We start from the raw sequence: 17236 nt of genomic DNA on the forward strand, positions 1-17236 counted from the left end.
TAAGTATTTAAACAGTCTTCTTGGGGAAGAAGTTCAGGATGAATTTCTCAAAATGGTTTGGGTCCTGTAGCACATTGATAGAAACAACTTGTAAAATTATATCACAGAAGTAAGAAAGGACCATAACTTGAGAAAAATCCCAGAGTTAAGAACACATACTGCTCTTATAGAGGACCAGAAAATTCAGTTCTGAGCATCCATGGGGGTTGGCTCACAATTCTCTATAACTCCAGCTCCAAGGTATAGGTGATGTTCCCCCATAAACTGCCTTTTTTTCTGGTCTCTGTGGGCAACTGCACTCATGTGCACACACATAATTTAAAAAATAAAACTAGCCGGGCGGTGGTGGCGCACGCCTTTAATCCCAGCACTCGGGAGGCAGAGCCAGGCGGATCTCTGTGAGTTCGAGGCCAGCCTGGTCTCCAAAGCGAGTTCCAGGAAAGGCGCAAAGCTACACAGAGAAACCCTGTCTCGAAAAAAAAAATAAATAAAACTAAAGTTTCTCTTTAAGAAGACGGTAAGTCCTCGATTTATTGTTCCAACAAGGCTCCTTATCTCACCTGGAGTACTTTCTGGAAAGTGGGGTTTTGTTCTGGATGGGGAAGTGAACATAGTAATTTCTAGAAGTTTGGTAGACATTGAGTCCTTAATAAGACCTGGGATGGTCTTATTAAAAGGTCCCTTTTAAACTGGCTGAAGCTGACCATCTGAATGATGTCTTTGTAGGCTTTGGAGGCCTCAGGTTGCCTGGATAACCCATATCAGGATGATAATGTTGAGTAGTGACTGGTGGAATTTTGCTTTTTGATATTATTAGTCACTTTCCATTATCCTTTTCTGCTAAATATTCAAGACCGTGTAGACAACAAAAACTTAACCTCTTCTTTTTTAACTGTTACAGTCAGTCAAGGCTCAGTATGGTGACTCCGAAGGTCTTCAGAGCAGTGCATTGGCTGTTGGGATATTTTCCTCACCAGCTGCACAGTCTGCAAGGGTGCATGGCATCCTGCTGACCATGTGGCTTCTCTCAGAAGAAGGAGGTCATTCCTTCTGCAGAATCTCCTCTTTGTAGGATGTACAATGGCTAGAGTGCACATCCATGGCCACACTGATCAAGAGGTCAGGTGACATGTAAGAACTGGAGGGTCCCTTCAGAGAGGTCTCATTGTTCCATGGGTGTCGGTTTTAATGCAGCGGTGCTGTGTTCTTCATTAAGAGGTGCTGTTACAAGACAAAGCTTCATTAGGAGAAGGGAAGGACAGAAGAGAGGGTGACCAGGCCTGTGGAAGGCATGTGCGGGGGGGGGGGGGGGGGGGGGGGGGGGGGGGGGGGGGGGAGGAGTCTGTGACTCAATTCCTAGGGATTCCCCTGCACATGCACATATGGGCTTATGGAGCCACACCACGCATGGGCATAGATTGTGTGATCATGCTGCACGCAAATCACACCATCACACAACACATGGATTATGTAGGAAGTAAGGCCCCTTGCTTGGCTACTGAACTGCACAAAATGAAATTCCAACATTTCAGACTCTTTGTTTATTATTTAAAAAAGAAGGCTGGTGAACAGGAATGGGGTGCTGTGTCTCCTGAGAGCTGCTTCAAGCTAACTTGGTGGGCATCAGTTAACTCTTGGGAGGTAAGGAAGGGAGCTTCTGAGGCTGCCAGACGTCCTGGTGGATTGTCATGTGCTGTCTGACAAAGTGCTGTCCAGGTGAATTCCAACTGGCTCCAGAGCTCGCTGACCTGTCCAGGTGGATTCTATGGAGCTCAGAAGAATTTTAAACATATTAAGAACCAGCCATGGGAAATTTAAAGTCTTGGGCTGGTGACCATGACATTGTAGTGTTTAGTACTCTGCTTATATTGGTTAGTGAGAGAGAGAGAGAGAGAGAGAGAGAGAGAGAGAGAGAGAGAGAGAGAGAGAGAGAGAGATTTGGAACAAGTTTTTAATTTTTACCTGAGGTAAGCCCTATCTGAGACAGATTATTTTAAGGCAAACTGTCTCCTTTATTAGTTTAGTGTCCAAGGCCCAGGTGATCAATTGCTGAGGGCTAACAGTAATAGATTGTTATATTAATGTCTGTTTTTGCAGAGCCCAGACACTTTTGGGTCTGGGGGTGTAAATACCTTTGGACTGTTACTGTTCCTTACCGCCTGGATGTATACTTGATGCCAGCTCTATGGTGGTCCTGTGACAATTAGCTGAGTAGTTAATTAGGAGAGGGAACCAGTAAAAGAAAAGATTATGGGGTGAGACCTCATTCTTCTGGAATTGGTGACAAGGCAGTGGATTCTGGTGTCCTCTAGAACTTGAGAGAGAGAGATCAGGGCCCTGTCTGTGTCACTGTGCATGAGGAGGAGAAGCACTGCTGACCAGTCTGGACTGAGGCACATGGAGGGAGCAATGAAATGAAAGCTCCTGTCTTAGCTGGAAAATCTCTTCCCATTAGGTACCCCTGAAAGTACAATTAAGTGGTGGGGTCTGGTGAGGTGGGTGAGGCTGTCCACCTCCCCTGACAATAGGGAAACGAGGAGAGGTGGGACCCTAAAACTCCCTCAGGACTGAGTAAGTGGCTCAGTGTCCAAAGGAAGGAAATGGATTGCCCCATGCTGCATCCTGGGTTCCCTGTGAGCCTGTGGCCAGGCCTAGGAGGTCTGCTGGAGGTCTTTGCTTGATGTCCCCATGCCACGAAGTACGTGAAGTCAGTCAGCTGACCAGTATCCCCCTTAGTGGCACTTTGGACAAGGCTCAATTGATGGCTGACGTGAGGCAGGGCACAAATAAGCCCACATGGCCTTTTTCTAACACACTTAAAACAGGGACCTGGAAGCCTCTAGGCAACTGCCCTGATAGCTTGTGCCAGCATTTGGCAATTCTGTTCATGGGCTTTCTCACCTCTACTACGGTACCTTAAATGCCACAGCTGAGACTTCTGCCTGTGGAGTGAGGGGCCCTTTCTCCAGGTGCTTAAGTTAACCCTGATGTTGGGAAGCTCTGGGAGACATGAGACAGATTTAATTCCGTGTCTTGAATTATGTTTTTGTTTTGTTTTTTGTTTTGTTAGCTTTTGATAGTTTGCTGGTTTGAGGATAGCTTTAGGAAGACCTGTCAGGAGGCAGGTTGTAAACTGATCTCTGGCTAAAGAGCCATCTGGATTATTATAATCCCAATGTGGTCCCTGATTGTAAACTTATTTGCATGCATCCTAGCCTGCTTCCAGACCTGTCCATGCTACTCAGGGCAGCTCAAGAACAGCTGACAGTAAGAGTGGAGGTAGGGGCCAGAGGTGGGCAGTTGGAACAGCCGGCCCGATACCAGAGAGCAGAGCAGAGGTCAGATAGGTGGAGGTTTTTTAGAATCAGAGACTCCTCAGGTTCAGGTTGGATGTAGGCAAGAGATAGATAATCAGAAAGGGAGTGTTCAGAGCTTAGGTAAAAAGCTTGGGGATAAGGTAACTCTTTTCATTTGCCTATTTACAGGCAGAAGTTAGATAATTCCTGTGAAATATGCAACCATATTTCCTGGTATCTAGGGATATTTAAGGCATTTCTCAGAGGAGGAGTGGAACCAAGAGGAGGAAGATTTTATGTCCCATGACTGCAGCTGAAAGAAAAAAAAATATTAAAATAACAAACAGGATCCAAGACCCCAGTTTCAGGCATCCCCAAAGTTAGGGCAAGGGTCTGTGAATCAGCATAAGTTACCTTTGTCAAGAGGAGGGTAAGGGCTGGGGCGTCCATACCTGGAGGGGGGGTGTCCGACAGCAAGAAATATATCTAAGGCTACAGTCATGGGAAACGGCGAGGAATTGGAAAGGGAAAACTCACCAATCTGGGCAGCAGGTGTGTTGTGGGGAACAGTCTGGTGGCCGGGCAAATGAAAAAAGTGGGCAGTTGTAGATCTGGTACACGGTCCCAGATGCAGAGCGCTGGGAGAGCCTGCTTCATCACAGCATCGATGTTGGTTTTAATGTGGCGCTTTTACTCTGAAAAGCATGGATTACGTAGGAGTAAGGCCCCTTACTTGGCTACTGAACTACGCATGTGCAGTCACATAGCTGGGGGAGTGGCCGGGAATTCCAACCATGGGTGCCAGCTGACTTCAGAGGGTGAGGTCCAATACTGACTGTCCCTTTTGTCCCTGTATCTGATAGTCTATCATCATTGGCTTAGGCCTGTATGCTTTGGTTAGGAGCAATCAAATTTCATTAGTTTTAGTTTTAACATTTGTGTAACATTTAAGAAACCACAGGCAAAAGCAACTTGATTTTTAGGTAAATCTTGATTTTATGAAGATTCAGTGTTTCTGCAGTTAAAAGCCCAAAAAACTCAGCCTAAAACATAAGTGAGGATCTTGGTTACTTAAGGAAGTTCTTGCAAATGTCACCACAAGCAGATCAGCATCTTAAGAGAACCTGACTGTTTCAAACAGAGAACTAGGTTCTGGCTTGGGATAGGTCCACTGATGTTTTGGATCAGTCTACTGAATTTGGACCTTAGGAATTTTAAACTGGGGCTAAACATTGGTTCTATTTTACGGCCCCATGTCTCTCTCCAACATTTGTCACCATCTGAGCTAGGACAGGAGTCACTCACCTTGCTGCTCATCTTCCTAACATACAGCTTTGTGAGGGTGGGAATTTTTCCTTCTTCCTACCTGTAGTATCTCTCAGAGACAGAATAAAGCTTGACGTATAGTAAGTCTTCAACAAAAGCCACTAATGAATGAACTAAATGAAATATTTAGTCCATCTTTATTTGTTGTAAAACACACAATGATCTACTTTGACCTATCTTTCCCTTATTGGACTAAAATTTCTCTTCTACACCACTTACATATTTCACTACTACAGATTTTGTTATGGTAGACACCTCTCTACATTCAGCAACATTACTTTTTACTGAAACAGAGACTTATGTATACCAGGGTGGCCTTGAACTCAATACACTGCCAAAGATGACCCTGCACTTTTGACCCTGCTGTTGCCATGCCCCTAGTGCTAGAATTCTAGGCATGTATCACTACATCTGCTCATTAACAGAGCCAGGGACCAAATCCAGTGCTTCATACATGCCAGGGAAGCGCTCTTCTGGGCCATTTCACCTGTACTGTAAGAAAATAATTCACGAAGTTCGACTTTTAGCTTTTCTTAGCTTTGTTGTCAATTTTTTGTTCTTAAAGACAGAGCAGAAATATCTGTCATGTCCCCATTCAGACATTATTACAGATGATGATTGGAGTAGTGTGCAAATTACAGATTGGTTAACAAAGGACTTCCATGTTGCTCAGGATGAGGAATGACTCTCTTTTTCAATTTTTTCTTTTTTGAACTATGGTGACATTAATTGTTGAAACAGGTAACTTCTAAAATGTCAGTGACTTAACCCAAAAAGTCCCAACAGTGTTTGCAGAGCTCTAGCAGATGAGGTATACAATATCCATCTAGGTTTTCCTCCCCTTCCTTCTGAGCCCTGGAGTCCCTTACCAGCCACTAGAGGGATCTATAGAGGATGTGTTTCTGTTTTGTAACCACTTGGTCCAGAATAGACAGATATTATTTCTACCTTTGGTCCTTTACAATGTATCTTAGAAAAAAGAAAAAAAAAATGGAAGAGTAACTGGAAAAGAATAGACAAGCAGAATTTATTTGTAAGTGATATACTATTCTATATTTAAAAACAGAAATATAGACTTTATAGTAAGATACTTAATTGAAGATTAAGTGAAAAGTATCAGATTATTGTAAAATATATCAGTAAAACCAAACAGAAACTATAACTAAAAATATGTATTTTATTCTAAGAAGAAAATATCCTCAAATTTGATAATGGACATAAATGATAGCACATACGACTTCCATGGTAAATTTTAAAAAAGGCCAGACTTCGGCTGTCAAGACAGCTCATCGGGTACAGGTGTGTGGGCTGCACGTGCCTGGCTCTCTGAGTTCAGACCCCCGCACAGGATGGAAGGAGAGTGAGCACCCACTCCACAAAGTTGTTCCCTGACCCCTACAATGTCAGCCTTGGCACACACACACTAACAACAATAATAAATAAATGTATAGAAGACCAAAACTCATCAAATGACACACTGTTTAAAGTTTTTAATAGTTATTATATGCTATTATATGGAATTAATTAAAAAGTCAATTATTTAAAAGTTCTCAATTTTGCCTTTGGGCGTATTATATAATTTATATGATTATTATGTAACCTAATGTAAACTCAAATAAATACCTTCTACATTTACAGAGGAATTCAGCAAGTATTCTAAAAGGTATATATAATCACATTCTGTTACATTTTTTTAAAGTGAGCAGTAATGTGAGAGTGCCTGCCTAGCCAACCCTAAGAACTCAGTGCAGATGCATTTATTGGGACATTTAACGTGTAATAATGTCCCCTAAAATGGGGCTCTTACACAACATACATTTGGTCTTGCTTTTAATCTAATTGACAGTTGTCACCTTCTAATTGAACTGAGTAGGCCAAGAACACTTAATACTATTTATTTGCTTGCTCTTTGGCCAATCTAGTCATGATTTCCATTTTCCATGACTTTTCTAGCCTTCTTAGTGAAGTAATAGATTGTGTTTAGGAATCATTTTCTCTTCACTACTGACTTACTAGCTACATCTGTCTCTGAAGTTTTGTGTTTCCTTTAGATGTCTGAATGTGTATCTCTAACAAATGCTGTCTTCAAATTATATTGTACTCCATGCATTTGCTTTCGAGATTTGTTAATTTTAGTAAAGCAATTATAGAAGAACTTTTATAGATTTTCATGACTTAAACTTTGCTATTTGTTTTTAGCATCACATGTCTTTATCATCACATAAAACATGCTTGTTTTATGTGAAAATGCCTTTACTGAATAGAAAAGTTGAGGGCGTGGTTAGAGAAGTTGAGGGGAGTGTAGAGAGGTTGAAGGGAGGGTAGAGAGGTTGAGGGGAGAGCAGAGAGGTTGAGGGGAGGGTAGAGAGGTTGAGGGGAGGGCAGAGAGGTTGAGGGGAGGGTAGAGAGGTTGAGGGGAGGGTAGAGAGGTTGAGGGGAGGGTAGAGAGGTTGAGGGAGTGTAGAGAGGTTGAGGGGAGGGTAGAGAGGTTGAGGGGAGGGTAGAGAGGTTGAGGGAGGGTAGAGAGGTTGAGGGGAGGGTAGAGAGTTTGAGGGGAGGGTAGAGAGGTTGAGGGGAGAGTAGAGAGGTTGAGGGGAGAGTAGAGAGGTTGAGGGGAGGGTAGAGATGTTGAGGGAGTGTAGAGAGGTTGAAGGGAGGGTAGAGAGGTTGAGGGGAGGGTAGAGAGTTTGAGGGGAGGGTAGAGAGTTTGAGGGGAGGGTAGAGAGTTTGAAGGGAGGGTAGAGAGGTTGAGGGGAGAGTAGAGAGGTTGAGGGGAGAGTAGAGAGGTTGAGGGGAGAGTAGAGAGGTTGAGGGAGTGTAGAGAGGTTGAGGGAGTGTAGAGAGGTTGAGGGGAGAGTAGAGAGGTTGAGGGGAGGGTAGAGAGGTTGAGGGGAGGGTAGAGAGTTTGAGGGGAGGGTAGAGAAGTTGAGGGGAGAGTAGAGAGTTTGAGGGGAGGGTAGAGAGGTTGAGGGGAGGGTAGAGAGGTTGAGGGGAGGGTAGAGAGGTTGAGGGGAGGGTAGAGAAGTTGAGGGGAGGGTAGAGAGGTTGAGGGGAGGGTAGAGAGGTTGAGGGGAGGGTAGAGAGGTTGAGGGGAGAGTAGAGAGGTTGAGGGGAGAGTAGAGAGGTTGAGGGAGTGTAGAGAGGTTGAGGGAGTGTAGAGAGGTTGAGGGGAGAGTAGAGAGGTTGAGGGAGTGTAGAGAGGTTGAGGGGAGGGTAGAGAGGTTGAGGGGAGGGTAGAGAGGTTGAGGGGAGGGTAGAGAGGTTGAGGGGAGAGTAGAGAGGTTGAGGGGAGAGTAGAGAGGTTGAGGGAGTGTAGAGAGGTTGAGGGGAGGGTAGAGAAGTTGAGGGGAGTGTAGAGAGGTTGAGGGGAGGGTAGAGAGGTTGAGGGGAGGGTAGAGAGGTTGAGGGGAGGGTAGAGAAGTTGAGGGGAGGGTAGAGAGTTTGAGGGGAGGGTAGAGAATTTGAGGGGAGGGTAGAGAGGTTGAGGGGAGGGTAGAGAGGTTGAGGGGAGGGTAGAGTTGAGGAGAGTCAGGATCCTTGACAAGAAGGCATGATGAGCAAAGGCACTCATTGCCTGGATTCACTAGTTACCTTTAGCCACATTTTATTCATCTCTCTGTATTCTGCATTTAGTTCACTAAATGCTGTTCATTTAAAATATATTTTTTTATTCTTCTAAATTTTTAATTCTTCTAAGCATTACTTTTGTGTTTGCACAGTAGCTTAAGCTTACCCAAAGTTGCTCCATCGTTCATTCATTCTGGGGTGGGATGGGGTGTTGAGACAATGTATGCATTTGCACACTTTTGTAGTGTTTTCCTCAGTACTTACCCTCACTTCCTGGTGTGTGTGTGTGTGTGTGTGTGTGTGTGTGTGTGTGTGTGTGTCCATCCATCTGGGGTGTGTGTGTATGGACTTGCTTTGAATGTTTGAACTTATTTAAGTTGTTATTTTACATCTGCACTCTGTCATGGATTTAGCATTTAATTTTTTATTGTAGCCACAGGGATCAAAACTACTTAAGTTTAGACTGATGTGTAAAACAAGTGTGTGGTATAAGTATTTCAAGGGAGGTCATGGATTGATTTCCAAATGACCTACAGTATCCAATTGTTTGAGGTTATCTTCAGTATTTGTAATATTTTCTCTTAAGACAGGTGTTGTCCTCCTTAGCATTTCCTAGGAGTTAGGAAATGAATTAAGAGATGCAGAGTCACCAGGAGTCTTTAATTCCATAACATCCATATTCGTTTTGCTTCTTTTTCTACTGTTAGGACGTTTCTGTGAGGGTCTTTTCCTGTAAATTGCTCCTTGGTTATGCATTTCAAAGCTTCTTCTTCCGTGTGTGCTGTTCCTTTTCTTTCCAAGACTAACAACTCGGCTGCTTCTGGAATGCTTAGCCAAGAGCTTTCCTTCTTCACCTTCTCTGTGCTGCTAGAGTAACTTTGGGATCAGTTTGATGGTTTCTGCTGTTGGTTACACATTTCTCCTGACTGAGTGCCAGGCAGCAGACTAAATGCTTTGTATTTCATTTTTTAGGATAATAGTTTCAGACTCGTTTTTATTTTTGTGTATGCCTGTGTCGGGTGTGTGTGTGTGTGTGTGTGTGTATATACACTCGAGTGCAGTGCCTGTGGAGTTCAGAAGATAGCATCTGACCCTGGAGTTAAATGTGGTTTTGAGTTCCCTCACCTTGGCTCTAGGAATGGAACTTGGGTTGCTGGAAGAGCAGCAAGTACTCTTAGCTGCTGAGCCATCTCTTGTGCCCTCTTAAATTTCCACTGAGCCTGCTCAACATCACAAGCAGTGGATTTGAACCAGCACTACACTGACATGAAGGGTTACTCAGCATTTTTGTCTCTGAAGTTCCATAGTGGTAGTCAGAGACACTTTGGGCTCTTATAAATCTGTTAATGTTATGTATTTGTTTTTGTTGGTACGCTGTTGCCACCTGCTCTTGGTCTTCCTGTGGTTTTGTTCAGGGTTGGTGTCTTCTCCAGGCTCACACACTGCACTCCATCTTTGCTGATTTGTTTGATTGGCACAGTGATCCCTTTAACGAGTCCTCTTCTTCCCGGTCTCCCATGCTTCATTCTGAGTGATTTCTTTTCTAGACAAGTCTCTACAGATTGCTCCTAGTAGGCCTTCTGAGCTTGGAATCTTCTAATTTAGTTTGAATTCTCTAATGACATTACTCTCCTCCTTTGCTTTTCATTTACAGGCCACACATTCCCTTTGCTGTCTTCGTCCACACCCAGGTTAGCAGGGCCATCTATCTTCTGCTTTTCGAATGCCTTTGATGACGATGACATTGAGTATTTTACAACATGTCTTGTGGTGCACAATTTACTTCAAACTGTGACTTTTTAATTTACATTTTTTTGGTATTATATATTAGGCTGATATTTTATATTTATTTATTTACTCTGTGTGTGTGTGTGTGTGTGTGTGTGTGTGTGTGTGTGTGTGTGTGTGTGTAAGAGGGAGAGAGAAAGAGAGACAGACAGACAGAGACAGAGAATGTGTGCAGTTAGAGATCACCCTGTTGGAGTTGGTTTTCTCCTCCTAACATGTGGGCCCTGGTGAAATCAAACTCAGGGCCTGGCGGTAAGTGCCTTTATTTACTGAGCCATGTAGCCTTGGGCTCATTTATTTGTTCTATGACACAAGTTTCTTTTCCTCTTTCTTTCTTTTTTTTAAGGTCTCAAGCTTCATTTATTCAGTGTCCTTGCTTTAAATTAGATGGGAACCTTCTAGTTCTGAATTTCCCATCAACCCTGAGAAACCAATCTCCTATCCTCTTATTCCTTAGGATCTTCTGTACCAGTCTGGATGGTGCAGATAAAAGACTCACTGTCAAGCTTTATCAAGGGATAATTGGTATAGAGAAACTACACATGATTCATGTATGTAATACAGCAAATTTATACATGAATATACTTATGTAACTGGCAATATGACCAATTTAAACATATCCAATAACTCTGAAAGTGTGCTTTTGTTTGCTTTGTGTTGTAACTTGAACATGAGATATATATATTCTCAAATAGTTCTTTTGGTTTTTTTGTTTGTTTTGTTTTTTTAAGACAGGGCCTTACTATGTAGCACTGGCTGTCCTGGAACTTGCTCTGTAGACCAGGCTGGCCTCAAACTCACAGAGATCTCCCTGCCTCTACCTCCTGAGTGCTGTGAGTAAAGGCATGAGCCACTATGCCTGGCTTCGCAAATACTTTTTAATGTGCATCCCCTTTCAGCAGCCTGTTGGACTCATGCATCCTGGGTGACCGTAACTTATACTCATTAATCCATAACTTCCCTCATGTCCTGGTAACTGCTATTCTGTGGTCTGTATGTAGACTTTCGTCTAATGTTACTTTAGATGCAGCATAATAGAAGAGGAATCACACAGTATTGGTTCTTCTGTTGTCAACAACACATTTCTATTAGATAATGTATTCCAGGTCAATACATGCCATTGCAAGTGGCAGACCTTCTATTTGACTCCAGATCTTGGATATTATGACAAATGCTTCAATGACCATGGGAGTGCTAATACTTCTTTGAGATTATGGCTTAAATTTTCATTTGGATATACATCCAGAAGTAAGATTGTTGGGAAATTTGACTATCCTGACAGCCGATAGCATCTAGGCATTTTATTCAATAGAATGGAAGTGTTCTTTCCTGACAGTTGGATGGAGGTGTTCTTTCCTCAGGGTTGGATGGAGGTGTTCTTTCCTCAGGGTTGGATGGAGGTGTTCTTTCCTCAGGATTGGATGGAGGTGTTCCTTTCTCAGGGTTGGGATGAAGGTCTTCTTTCCTCAGGGTTGGATGAAGGTCTTCTTTCCTCAGGGTTGGATGAAGAATTTAGTTCCTCAGGGTAGGAGGAAATGTTCTTTACTCAGTCATCTGTCTGTTGTTCTGACCTATGATCAAAAGTTGTTTCCTATGACATCATCTGACCATTCACCTGGATTAACTTTGTTTGTGGACCAAGCTTTCAATCCAGAGAAAACAATTTAGCTCTCAAACCTTGAGACATTTTACTGAAGCTTAGTGACATCACTGATTGGGAAATCAGATCAAACTTTAGATGATGGGGAACTCTGTCTTCTTTCCCCATTCATTTTTCATCTTCCTGTTGGGGACATTATCAGGAAGGACAATGTTGTCTCTGTTTATTCCCCCTAATTCTCTGTCATTCTTAGCAAGTTCAGGAAGCATACTAATTCTAGAATGTTCTTTTAATTTAGTATGAGACTATTTTTTAAATTGTTCTGTCTGTGACAGGCATTCCTTAGATCTTATCACACATATGTTTACATTTGGGGACTGGCTCCTTAGATGGATCAGGAGTATTATAGGAGATGGATTAGAACAATGAGATCAGAGGGACAAGTCTGGAGAGTTTGGCTATGAAATTTATCAGAGCCACACAGCCAGCAAATAGGATAAGGAACCCACAAGATTTACGCATCAGGTGGGCCATCAGTAAAGGCTGAATGGGGGAAGGGAAGCTCTCAATGGAATGTCCAGGGTAGGGAAGGGAATGTGGAATGTTATTGATGAATGAGAAAGTACAAAATAAATGTGAAGAGTATGTGACAGGAGATAAGGTCATTGATGCAGTTTGGTCATCAATTCTCTTTCCAATACAATAAGAAGTGGAAGCAGATGAGCCTGGGCGGCAGGGTGGAGTTCACCTTGGTGCCAACTACTCAGACATTTTTCTAAACTCTCAAGATGGCTTCTGATCAAGACTTTGACTCCAGCTTTCAGGTTCTAGGGAATGCAGGGGTGGGGGAAGGGGGTCTGCATTTCAGATTCCAATTAGGAAACAATACAGATCTGTGCCAGATGTGGGCAACTGTATAGCACAGTAAGCCAATGTCATCGACAACAAGACAGTAAAGGAAGGAGGGGAATGTACAGACCCTTGTCCTGTTCTAGGCATTGCTGCTCCCCGTCTAAACTCTGAACAGCCATCATGAAATATTCCCATCCACAATGGCTATGTTTAGCAGCTCCATACCAGGACCTTCCACTTCTGTCTCTTATTTTCTCCTGGAATCACAATTGCTCCATCTCTGCCTGGGCAGGGCTGCCCAGAAGCAGCAAGTAAGGGGGTGAGGGTCAGGACAGCAAGAACTCACACAGCCCACCACAGCTGACACAGCCCAGCATGTTCCACATCTGCTCAGAATGTCTTCAGCAGCATCAACACCCAGGTTATGGTTTGGATGGAAACGTTCCCTCTAAAGGCTTGTGTATTATGGGCTTAGGTCCCAGCTGACAGCATTATTTTGGTATGTTCTGGGACCTTCAGGAGGTGTAGGTCATTTTGGATGTGCCCTTTGGGATTTTTTGTACTAGATTTGCCCCCTCCCTCTCCTCCCTTTCCTCTCCCTATTTTCTGTCACAATGAGATGAGGAAGATCTGACCACCATGATGTTGTCCCGAGCAGCCATGGACTGAACCATCTCCTACCGTGAACTACCACAAGTCCTTCAGGTGTTGGCTACAGTGGTCAGAAAAGCTGACTGACTGATAGACCATGCTCGTCCACAGGGTTACTCACGAGTGCGTTTTTCCTCCCATGGCCTTCCATCCTGCTCTGTCTCAGTTCTCCTAGTCTCTCATGTTTGCTTCCAAGCATGGCTCCCATGTTAAAATACTTACACCCAAATCCAGATCACAAGGTCTGTTTGGAAGAAACCCAAACGAAGAGTCCTTGAAAATAAACATCCCCAAATAAATCATGTGTGCATTGATTAGAACCAGATTTAAACAGAGAGACTATAAAGTAATATATTAGAGATAATCCAAGAAATTTGAATACAGACTCAGTGCTAGATGATGGGAGGAATTATTGTTAATTTTGTTCATTATGAAAATAATAGTATGTTTACAGGGTGATATCTTTATTAGAATAAGCACAGTGTTAAATGACATTTTGGGGTTCTTTTTTAAAGTACCTTTTTAAGAAAGGGGAAAAACAATAAACAAGGCAAGTGTAATAAAATGACAAGAATTGTTGAATCTGGAGAATCGGGGTGGGGGCTTGGGGGGGTGGGGATCTTGTTCTAATATTATGATGTGTAGTTTGTGTATTTTAGGAATCTATCAAAGAAAACACACTTCCATTGCAGAAGAGCAGCATGTAGAGGCTGGAGAGAGGGTTCAGTAGCTAAGAGCACTTTCTGCTCTTGCAGAGGACCCAGATTTAGCTCCCAGCACTCACACAGTGGCTCACAATTGTCTGTACCCCCAGCTTCAGGAAATCTGACACCTTTTACTGACCTCCATAGACATTGCACACAAAATAATGTTGTTTTTTTTTAAAGAAAAAAAAGGAGAGAGAGAGAGAGAGAGAGAGAGAGAGAGAGAGAGAGAGAGAGAGAGAGAGAACGTTTAAATTCCAAGAAAATACTAACTTTGATAGGAAGTAAAATTCCCCAAAGGGAGTTTACTTTCAGAGACCAAAGTGCAGAAGACTTTCATACAACTCATCCACACAGACACACACAAAGACCCTCCAACTCTCTGCAGAATGACACCCTCTAATTCCCCAGCTTCAGTCTGCCCTGCCTGCAGCCTCACGAAATGTCACATTTCTCTTTCTGAAGTCATAAAAGCTGCCTATACAAACTCCATTGAAATCAGCACACTCCACTCCAAGAAGCCAGCCTGGGAGCTGGCATATGAATAGTACTCAGAGCCCCAGAGCGGGTTTGAAATATCCTGGCCAGGAATAGTTCTGAGGGCAGAGCCCAGGCACACCATGGAGCTCACGTAAAGAAAATTCCATACATTTTCCATGTGCTTATTCAAGATACCCACAGAAATAGAGGCGTTAGTGAATCAGTTCTTAAGATGGGAAGGGATCTCCTAAAAAGAAATTGAGCCTGGCCTGTTCCAAGGTAGAATGTGTGCCTCAGATCTGCAAATGAAAGACGATCACAAACATATGGTTAATGACTCATCTCAAATGGAAAAACAGAGTTGGTTATATTTTATGGAGAGTTTTCCATGTTGAAGGTGCATCTGTTGCTATTTATCCTGACATGTATGTAGAGCTTGGCAGATACAGTGCTCTGTAGGGAAGAGTGAAATCCAAACCAAACCACAGAACTTTCTAACTTTGAGGCTGGCTCCTGGGATGGAAAACAGCTTCCTGATCCCTTGAAACACTGCCCAGCTGAGCAGGGTGACTTTGAGAGGCCCACATCACAGGGCTGCACAGTTGGATAAAACAACAGCAAACCCTGCTTTGCATGGGGCCTCTGGAGAGAACAGAGCAAAGACAGTCAGTCAAAGAGGTGTGCGGGAGCGTGGGGACTGGCCTTCTGATCACTGAACGTCTCTGGGTGCGTGTTCCAGGCCAAATAGACCATATTTATCCTGACACAAAAATACCTCCTGGGAGCAGACAAAGCCTACGCCCTTTAGTCTGTGACTAACATTCTCTAAGAGAGCGTTCATGAGTTACGGCAATTTTCCCAGTTGGGCAGCTCTGATAAGTTTGAAGACATTTTTCCATTAGGTGTACTTCAACAGTACCCTCCGCTACAGGACACTGCTCTTTAGTGTGTTCAGTTGCAGAATCATCTCACCTGGAAATAGGTCATGCCTAGTTCTTGCAGCTTCTCCCCCACCTTCCTTTCTTCCACCCCCACTTCTTGGCTTCCAACGTAATAGTTCAGGAACAATAGGTAAATAAACAAGATGCCACAAGGATGAAAGGGAGACATGAGTTGAGGGTATTGGGCGATAAATTGTATCTCTGCAAAATTCATGTTTAAATCTCAACTTCTGCGGACTCAGGATGTAGCTGTCATGGATGGTAGGGAGTGCAAGAAGCAATTAATACTCAAGTCACTAGGGTGGGCCCTAATCCGACATGACTGATGTCCTAGGATGAGGCATTTGGACACAGGTGGGTGTAGGGAGAAGATTGTCAAAGAAGCAAGGGAAGGCAGGCAGCTACAGAGGAGAGTTCTGGAAGAACCCAGCCTAGACAATGCCTTGACCTTGGGTTTCTAGTCTTCAGAACTGTGAGGAAATAGATCTGTATTGTTTATGCCACATACTGTGTGGTATTTTGTTAAGACAGCGCAAGCTAACTAACACAGAGAGTCAGCTACCTAACAAAGTACAGTAAAAGATAGAGGTGGATTTAAAAAACTCCACAGGAAGAGGCAGAATATGAGCCCTGACGTGAGAGATGGTCATGATTGCTCATGTTGTAACAAAGAAGTTAAAACAGGATTGGAAGTTGGACACACAGGTGTGCCCAAGGCTCATACCAGATTCCAGAAAATCCTCCAGACGTTTGCTACACTTTCGTGGGGAGGGGGTCTCTATAGTTTTTCAACAGCCAACTGTATTCTTGGTTTGTAGACACATGCTCAAAGGTTAGCATGCTTGTGAGCCTCTGGCACGTGTGTGCATCGTTGCTGTTTAGCATTGACTGAGGGTAAAACATGAGCCAAACACAAAGACTCACACATTCCATTGTAGAGTCTCAAAAGAAACAAACCAAGTACCAAAGAGCAAGATTCAATAGACTCTCAGATGCTGTAAGTGAGACCACTTTAGGAAACTCACCGTCTAACCATCCCCAGAGCAAGGGCTGCTGTCGAGTGGTGCATTGCCCACATGCTGAATTAAACTTGAGTTACTTTAATATTGTCTTAAGTATTGTCATCTAAATCTGTTCCTTCAAGATCTATGTGAGGAGAGTTTAAGAATTTATTACTGACAGCCCTGGAACATCTACTTAACATTCTTTTACATATTATAAACCTTTCCTTGTCAAGGAGAGAATCGCTCCTCTCTGTTTGTTCAAGGGAGGTCTGGCTTCCTTGAGGAGGACTGAGCAGAGAAGTGTCAGTGGGGTCAGAAGGCATCTTTTATGTCACTTTCTTCTCATGTTTTAAGCCCTCCAACTTCAGAGATTATCACATGTGTTCGGCCTGGATCTTAAAAACCAACTAAGAGTGACAGATTTTTCTTCTGAACTTTAGGGTGTGTTATGACTTGAATCTAAAATGTTCCACAAAAGTTCATTTCTTGAAGGTCTGGTCCACAAATACAACTATGTACAGAAGTGGGAATTTGGGGAAGTGATTGAATCATAAGGGCTTTGGTCTCATCACTGGATTGAACTGATGGCATTATTCGGAAGTGATGTAAACACTGGGAGGTTGAACCGAGTTAGAGGAAGTGAGTCACTGGAGGAATGCCAGGCCCTGACCCCCAAACCTCTCTGTGAATCCTGTCTCTCATGAGGACAGCTTTCTTCTCCAACGTCCTTCGTCCATGATGTTTCCACCTTGCCCTGGCTGTAGCAGTAAAGGAGTCAGCTAGCTATGGCTGAAACTGTGGGCCCAAATGAACCTTCCCTCCCTTTGATTGTCTGACTCCAGTATTTTGTCATCGAGCTGCAAAGCTGGCTAACATGGGTGGTGAAGCAGGAAGAGAGCCTTGGAGATGTTAGTGAACACACTGGGTCCAAACAACTCCAGGTGAATATTGACAGGGGCATGCATTTGCTATACAGCCACACACCAAAGTGTCTTCTCTTTAAAAATATTTTTTTCAAGTTAGTATA

The sequence above is a fragment of the Peromyscus californicus genome, unplaced genomic scaffold, assembly GCF_007827085.1.
Source record: "Peromyscus californicus insignis strain IS unplaced genomic scaffold, ASM782708v3 Scaffold_17__1_contigs__length_78620276, whole genome shotgun sequence".
NCBI classification, from domain to species: domain Eukaryota; kingdom Metazoa; phylum Chordata; class Mammalia; order Rodentia; family Cricetidae; genus Peromyscus; species Peromyscus californicus.